The following is an 8,616-nucleotide window of genomic DNA, read 5'->3' on the forward strand; positions in this document are numbered from 1 at the left end:
GCCCATCTGGTTATTCTGGATGATCTCATCTTGAGATCCCCAACTTAATTACATCTGCAAAGACTTTTTCCAAATAAGGTCACAATCATAAACAACAGGTTATTAGGACATGGACATTTCTTTTGGGGGGGTCGCCATTCAGCTCACCCACCACCATCCCCAGCCCCATCCTTGTTCATGGAACCACTGAAGGGCCTCCTCTCTGGTGTCCCAATCCCTTCTTATCCCTCCTCTGCCTAAGAGTAGTGATCTGGAAACATAACCCTCCAGAAGCTTCCCATTGCTCTCAGAATTAACTCCAATCCCATACTTTGGGCTGCAAGGGGCTGCCTGATGAAGCCGTGCCCATAGTCTAGCCTGGTCCCTACCACTGGCACCCCAGCTAGAATAGATGTTCCAGGTGGGCAGGGATCTTTGACTATCTGCTCTCTGTTGTTGTTGTTGTTTAGTCGCTAGGTCGTGTCTGACTCTTCACGACCCCATGAACTGCAGCACACCAGGCTTCCCTGTCCTTCACTATCTCCCAAAGTTTGCTCAAACTCATGTCTGTTGAGTTGTTGATGTTCTCTGTTGACCTCCCCATCATTTAGAAGAACATCCCTGTGTAAATGGCAGGGAATGAGTATGTGCTGAATGGGTCCATGAGGGAAACAAATTCCTACTGCCAGACATGGTGAAAGGTAGATGCATGACCTTCATTACTCCTCAAAGTCATCCTCTTATTCGAGGACCACTATTAACTTTTATCCCCTATGAGAAAATAGAGGCACAGAGGGGTTAAGTAACTTTCCCAGGAGCACACAGCTGGTAAGTGGAGAGGCTGAAACTCAAACCCAGGCAGTCTGACCCCAGCATTGCTATCCAATCACTCTGCCTGTTGGGCACTGGACTGAACTGGAGGAGGACAAAGATAGATAAAAATGTGGCCTCTGACCCCTTGTCATCACTGTCCCATCACCAAGATAAGCATGCAACCTGTTTCTGTTACGAAGTGTGTTGCAGGTGTCTCCGTTCAGCCGGTGCAAAGGCATAACTGGCCAACTGCGCTTGGAAGGGTCCAAGAAGGCTTCTCCAAGGAGGAGGGCAGAGCAGGCACCGTCCACCCCCACCCCATGAAGTTGCACTTTCCCCACCAGCTTCCAGCCCTAGGTCTGGACCTCTCCAAGTGTGAGCATCTCTGCTGGCAGCAAGGTGTATACACAGGAACCGCCATTCACAGCTGCACCCTGGGCCCATGTGGGGCTGCCTCAAATAAAACCCAGGGGGACTGCCCTGGTGGTCCAGTGGTTAAGAATCTGTTTTCCAACGCAAGGGACACGGGTTTGATCCTTGGTCGGGGAACTAAGATGCCACATGCTGCGGGGCAACCAAATCTCTGTGCCATTACTAGAGAGAAGCCCACACGCTGCAATGAAAGAGCCCACATGCCACAACTAAGACCTGATACTGTCAAAAATAAATAAATAATAAATAAATATTTTAAAACAAACAAAACCCACAGACAGAACCCCTTTGGGGGCGGGCACCACACACAGCACTGGACTTGCATTGCCATGGGACTCTTCAACAGCTCTCCATGGGACCAACAAGGAAACTGAGGCTGGCAGTGCAACACTTACCAAAGTCACACAGCTATGATGTGGCAGAAGTAGGTATCGAGTCCAAGCTGATCTTGGCACCAGATCCCTTCTCTTAACAGCTCTGCTATTTTTAGGCAATTTCTAATTATTTGGGGGGATTGGTGGCTCAGACAGTAAAGTATCTGCCTGCAATGTGGGAGACTCAGGTTTGATTCCTGGGTCAGGAAGATCCCCTGGAGAAGGGAATCACAACCCACTCTAGTATTCTTCCCTAGAAAATCCCGTGGACAGAGGAGTCTGGCAGGCTACAGTCCATGGGGTCACAAAGAGTCAGACATGACTGGGCAACTAACACTTTCACTTCTTTCAATTATTTTTTGAATGATACAAATACCTTACATTGCATCTGTTTGTCTAAAAAAGAAGTATTGTTCAATGTACACTTTAAGACATTATCATAATTTTCCTTAACCTTTTAAAAGAATTTTAAACATTTATTAATTACTTTTTATTAAAAAAAATAATAATTTCTGTGTTTTGTGAGGATGGAAAGTGCATAGAAATAAATAGGGACTGAGGTGGGGCGGGTGTGGGGGTAGAGGGCTGAGAGGGTCAGGACCTAGGATGCCAAGACTAGGTGGGACTGCCCTGTTTGGGGAATTGTAAATCACTAGGCAGGGCCAGATGAGAAGAGATTTTCATTTCTTATGGAAATGATCTTGAAAGGCAGGAGGATTCTTCAGCTTTTCTGAGTGTGGGGGTTGAAGGGTGGGGTCCACATAGCTCATCCTCCGCCTCAGCTGCGGAGGTTCAGGGTCTTACAAGTAGGTCAGCATCCAGAAGGAAGGGACAAGAGGCTGGACCCCAGCTCCCACATCTGCAAAATGGGCACAGATGGTGCCTATCTCTGAGAGGGGCCACTAGGAGGGTCCCACGGGGGCAAAGGGCACAGGTGATGATCATCATCGCAAGACCATCACCTCCATGGCAGAGACCAGGTCTATTTGATTCATCACCATGTGCCATAAATGAGCTGGCACATAGTAGGTACTCAGTAAATACCTTATAAGTGAAGAAATGATAAAGCGGGGTCCATAGAGACTTACCAAAAAGTGATTTCAAAATTCCAGGATCAGGAGGACAGTCTGTGAGCACTTTGTCACGAGTGGGGCAGGGGTCACCCCTTGTTACAGGTCACACAGCAAAGGACAGTGGGGGGGCAGAGGCTGGTATGCACTACACACTCTCGCTGGGCCAGACACTCCACAGAGATGAGAAAGAGCCTGTCTGGCTCCCAGGGTGCATCCCTTTGCCCACATCGGGGCCAGCACATAGAAGGTGCTCTAGAAACTTAAGAGCGTTCATGAGAAAAAAAAAGAGAGGAATTTGAGTCCCTTCAAGATTATAAACTGGAGGCTTTCCTGGCCATCCAGTGGTGAAAACTCTGAGCTTCCAATGCAGAGGATATGGATTTGGTCAGGGAATTAGGATCCCACATGCTGTGTGGCCAAAAGAAAAGAGAGAGCGATCATAAACTGGAAACTCTCTTTCCTACATTATAGTCAGAAAATCTTTAAGGAAAAGCAGCTGAAAGTGAAAGTGTTGGTTGCTCAGTCGTGTCCAACTCTTTGTGACCCCCGTAGACTATAGCCCACCAGGCTCCTCCTGTCCATGGGATTCTCCAGGCAAGAATACTGGCGTGGGTTGCCATTCCCTTCTCCAGGGATCTTTCCGACCCAGGGATGGAACCCTCGTCTCCTGGATTGCAGGCAGACCATCTGAGCCACCAGGGAAGCCCCTGGAAAAGCAGCTAAATGATTTCAGAAGAAACTGTAGACTCAGTAGGGAGCCTCTACCATAAGTTCCAGAATCCACCTTCCCATGTGAGTGTTCTGGGGCTAAAAGCCACAGAGCAGCAGAAGTCTGGTGAGACATTCTTGGATTCATAAACTCTGGATCTCACTCTAATTGGCAGCCAGACCCATAATTAAGGTCTTCTTACCTCTCTTCAGGGACCATTTCCTGAAAGCCTCAATCAATGTAATTGTGCTTCCTCAGAAACCACCACCCAGCAAAGTCAACCACAAATCACAAAGCAAGCAGCTGGCCCAAGTGCTTCTGGCTGCATGGTGATGATGCCCTTGGGGGTGGACATTTGATCTGGTCAGTTCTACGTGGGCAGAGGCTCCCACCACCTAAACTGTGAATTCATGCATTTACAGGAGAGAATCCAGATAGACCCCTCCAGCCCACCTACGGCGGGGCGCACACCCAGTCCTGCAGAAACCCGTATCTTTTGCAGAGGCAACAAGACTCCTTCTGCAGACTCGGGAGTCAAGACTGTGGGATCTTTCTTTTTTGCCTTCTTTTTAAAAAGCAACTTTATAAATGTTGTAACTTACATACCACAAAATCACCACCCACTGCATGTACACGGTGCTGTGACTTTCATTAGCTTTTGGAGTTTGCATCTTCATTGCCTCTATCCAGTTTTAAAATATGTCTATCACCTAAGAAGTTTCTACTTGCATTGAGATTTTTACGTGAAAGTGAAGGTGTTAGTCACTAGTCACACATTCGTGTCCGACTCTTTGCGGCCCCATGGACTGTAGCCCTCCAGGCTCCTCTGTTCGTGGGATTCTCCAGGCAAGAATACTAGAGTGGACTGCCATGCCCCTTCTTCAGGGGAATCCTGGGCTTCCCAGGTGGCTCAGATGGTAAAGAGGTTTTTAAAGCCATTCACTTTTGCACTGTGAGTTTCCCAGGGGGCACAGACAGTAGAGAATCTTCCTGCAATGCAGGAGATCCAGGTTCAGTCCCTGGGTCAGCAAGATCCCCTGAAGGAGGGCAAGGCAACCCACCATAATATTCTTGCTTGGAGAATTCCATGGACAGAGGAGACTGGCAGGCTACAGCAGTTCATGGGGTCACAAAGAGTTAGAAACGACTGAGCAAATAATATACTGTAACTCCAGAAGTTAAACCTTGCGCAGCCCCAGGGTAAAATGTTCTCATGAAAGACCCAGGTGAGGCCCCATTTTTCATGGGAGGGAGCTCTTTGGGTAGGGTGCTACTTAAGTTGCATACTGGGTGCTATTTAATTTGCATACTGTACCCTAGTGCCTCACAGGATGCAAAAAAGGCATGAAAGTGGGCGGTTGGGAGCTTCCCCAGAGATCGTGTGTGGGAAAGAATAAGACAAGGGGTTTCACCTGAGAGAGACATCATTCATTGAAAAGTTGACACAAATCTTTTATAATCTTTTTTTCTGATCACTGATGTGTCAACCGCAGCCAGCATTTCTCAGGTTGTCAAGCTCTGGGCCCCTGAGATGTTGACGGCAGTTGAGGGATGGAGGAGGGATTAAATGATGTCCTCAAGTTCAGGTAACAATGGATGAAACAAAAGTTTCTTCACTGCAGGATTTACCAGAGCCTTCGGTTCCTTAAAGAGGACAGTTAATCTCCGAAAGGGAGATTTGGACCACAGAAGCGATTTTTCAAGGAAGATGGTGCTGGTGTTTATGAAGTACCCCACACAGCTCAGGCTTCTGCATGGTAGCAGGCAATATATAAGAAAAGATAGCAGGTGACATTACATGTTGGGTGCCTGCTTCAAAATACTGTTTTGGGGCCTTTGTGTCAATTTTCTCTTTAAATAACACAAAAACCCATTTCAAAGAAGGTGGGTCTGAAACTGCAGCCCCTCCTCTGATGTCTCAAATCACCTCCCTGATAAAGTTATTCCTCTCAGATTCCTCACAGACACAAACACACAGTAAATGCTACAAACAATAATAATAATGTCATGGAAGAACAAACTGTCACATGTAGTTTCATTCACCTAATCATTTGGAATGATGCCTAGCTCTGGTCCATCCATACAATGGAATAAATGGTTCATCCACGCAATGGAATACTATACATCTACACAAAAGAGTGTGGCACTTCTTTATGTATCAACTGGTAAAGATCTTCAAGAAATATCCTTAAGCAAAAAAAAAAAAAAAAAAAGGAAAACTGAAATGAAATACTGAATGTAAAACATTTGACCTAGATCCCAGTACATAATACTTGATAAACAAACAATATCTGTTATTATCGTAATTCTTTTAAATAACCACTTGAAGGGCATCAGGAATTTACCATTTAAACAAATTTTGTTTTTCCAAATCAATGGCTTAGCCAGGGACCTCTAAGGATCCTTCCACTGTTGACAGTCAATAAAGTTCTGATGAGCCCCACCCACAGGCTTCAACCCCACCCTCATCTCCTGGACAGACACTGTAAGCTTGAGGAATTTTAAATTCTGAGTTAGACAAGGCTAGCCCCACACAGAATGCTCATTTCTCTGCTTTCTGGTCCTGGTGTGACAGGGCATCTGGAGGTGTCAGTCTTCAGAGCTAGTTTGGGATTCATCTTGAGCCCCCAAACCAACCACCTCCAGGACCCTGTCTTTTTTTTTTTGGCTGCAGCTTGGGGGACCTTTCCTGTTACTGTTAGTTCCTGACTAGGGATCAAATCCAAGCCCCTGTGTTGGGAGTCTTAACCACTGGATTGCCGGGGAAGTCCCAGGGCCCTGCTTCAGTGTCTAGTTGTTGGTGATGTTCAGTTGCTAAGTCATGTCTGACTCTTTGCAACCCCATGGACATCAGCACACCAGGCTCCCCTGTCCTCCACTATCTCCCAGAGTTTGCTCAAATTCAAGTCCATTGAGTCAGTGATGCTATCTAACCATCTCATCATCTGTCACCCACTTCTTCTTTTGAATTCAATCTATCCCAGCGAGTCAGCTTTTGCGAGTCAGCTTTTTCCAGCAAGTCAGCTTTTCACATCAGGTGGCCAAACTACAGGAGCTTTAGCTTCAACATCAGTCCTTCCAATGAATATTCAGAGTTGATTTCCTTTAGGATTTAGTGTGTCACGTTCCAGCCAAAAAAAAAAAAACGCCAGTGGCACCTTCCATGGGTTTTTATTCCCTGTGATTGACTTTCTGGGTCTTACTTGCACAAAGCCGATATATTGAATCTTCCACCATCTCAGTAAATTTTGCTGAGGCCCAATCCTGGGAGTTTTACATGATCCCTCCCGATCCTTCAGCCCAAATATCACCTCTTTGGTGAGAGTCCCTGAACACTTCACATAAAGCAGCCCCTGGCCCCACTTCATCACCCCCAGCAGGCCTGTTCATGTAGACTCTACAACTGCAGACTGCAGGGATGAAACTCTGTATTCAAGAACCTGCCAATAAAGACCCCTGTGAAATGGCTGGTGAACAGGTATGCTCCCCACCACTTGTTTATAACCACAGAAGACTGGAAACCTTCTAAACCCCGTCAGAACAGGATGAATTATCTGTGCATCATGCACAAAACGACATCCTGCAAAACAAGGCAGCTCTATATGAACCAGTGAGGAGCCATCAAGGTGATAAACCGAGTGAGAAGAGTGAGGTGCCAGACTGTGTGTACAAAATGCCACCATTTCAGTTAAAAAAGAAATACATGTCATTGTGTGTATGTGCCTAAAATAGCTTCTTACACACACGTAATTGGTAATGAGATTGGTCTCCAACCGGGGAGATGGGGGTGGGAGGGAAACACCCTCATCTCTGTGTACCATTGTATTTCCTCCTGGGGACCCCACTTTACACTAATAATAATAATAATATAAAAAGCTACCCATTGCTCTGATGTGATCTTGCCAGGAATTTCTATCTTCTGTGTCTGGTCCCTTCCTTAAAGGCTCAGAATCCGTGGCGCAGAGAGTCCCTCCCAGGAAACTTCCCTTGACCAGCAAACCTGAAGGACAAGCTGCTGCTTCCCAAGACAGACGCTGGAGTTGGAGCTCCAGTCTGGGCTGCCCATCCATTGAGGAAGGGACCTTGCCCAGGCAACTCACCACTTGGAGCCTCAGTTTCTCCATCTGTAAAATGGGGCTGTAATGCCTACATCCTAAGGTTTTGGGGAAGAGTAAACTAGTTTATCATGAAAAAGGTCTAAAACAGTGGTTGGCACATACTACATGCTGGATAAGGTAGTATCTTACCATGTGGGGACAGGACAGCACTGGGTCAGAAGCAGCACCCCTGGAGGCAGCCAGGCCTGCTCTGGAAGCTATGAGAGCTTCAGCATCTTGCTCACCTTTGTCTGAGCCTCTGGCATCTCATCTGCAAGATGGGCTAAGATAGGATTATTAGGGGGGTTTCTCAGGTGGCGCTAGTGGTACAGAACCTGCCTGGCAATGCAGGAGACATTAAAGAGTTCAATCACTGGGTCGGGAAGATCCCCTGAAGGAGGAAATCGCAACCTACTCCAGTATTCTTGCCTGGAGAATCCCATGGAAATAGGAGCCTGGTGGGTTACAGTCCATAGGGTCGTAAAGAGTTGGATATGACTGAACAACTTAGCATGCATGCATGCAGGGTTATTAGGGAATTAAACAACATGGTGCATACGTGTTTTCTGTAGGTTGTGTTACAGTAAGCGTCACATTTTTTTTAAATTGGTTTTTCTGCATTTTCTTTCTTTCTTTTTCTCTCTTTTCCCTTCTGACCATGCTACACAGCTTTCGGGATCTTAGTTTCCTGACCAGGATTGAACCCACACCTCAGCAGTGAAAGTGTGGAGTCCTAACCACTCGGCCACCAGGGATTTCCCTAGATTTTATTTGTGTGTGTGTGTGTTTTACTAAAGTTTTTATTTTGTTAGATTTGATACCAGGTTTTGCTGGTTTTGATCACATCCAAAATGTGGTTTTGCTGGGTCCACCGAGACGTATTGGTGGTGATGGTTTAGTCACCAAGTCATGTCCGACTCTTGAGACCCCATGGACTATAGCCTGCCAGGCTCCTCTCTCCATGGGATTCTCCAGGCAAGAATATTGGAGTAGGTTGCCATTTCCTTCTCCATGGGATCTTCCCAACCCAGGAATCAAACCTGGGTCTCCTGCACTGCAGGCAGATTCTTCACCGACTGAGCTATGAAGGAAGCCCTGTTTTGACCACATTCAAATTAAAACATTTAAACTGGACAACA

The sequence above is a fragment of the Giraffa tippelskirchi genome, chromosome 13 (genome assembly GCF_054371585.1).
Source record: "Giraffa tippelskirchi isolate mGirTip1 chromosome 13, T2T-mGirTip1v1.2.pri, whole genome shotgun sequence".
Lineage (NCBI taxonomy): Eukaryota > Metazoa > Chordata > Mammalia > Artiodactyla > Giraffidae > Giraffa > Giraffa tippelskirchi.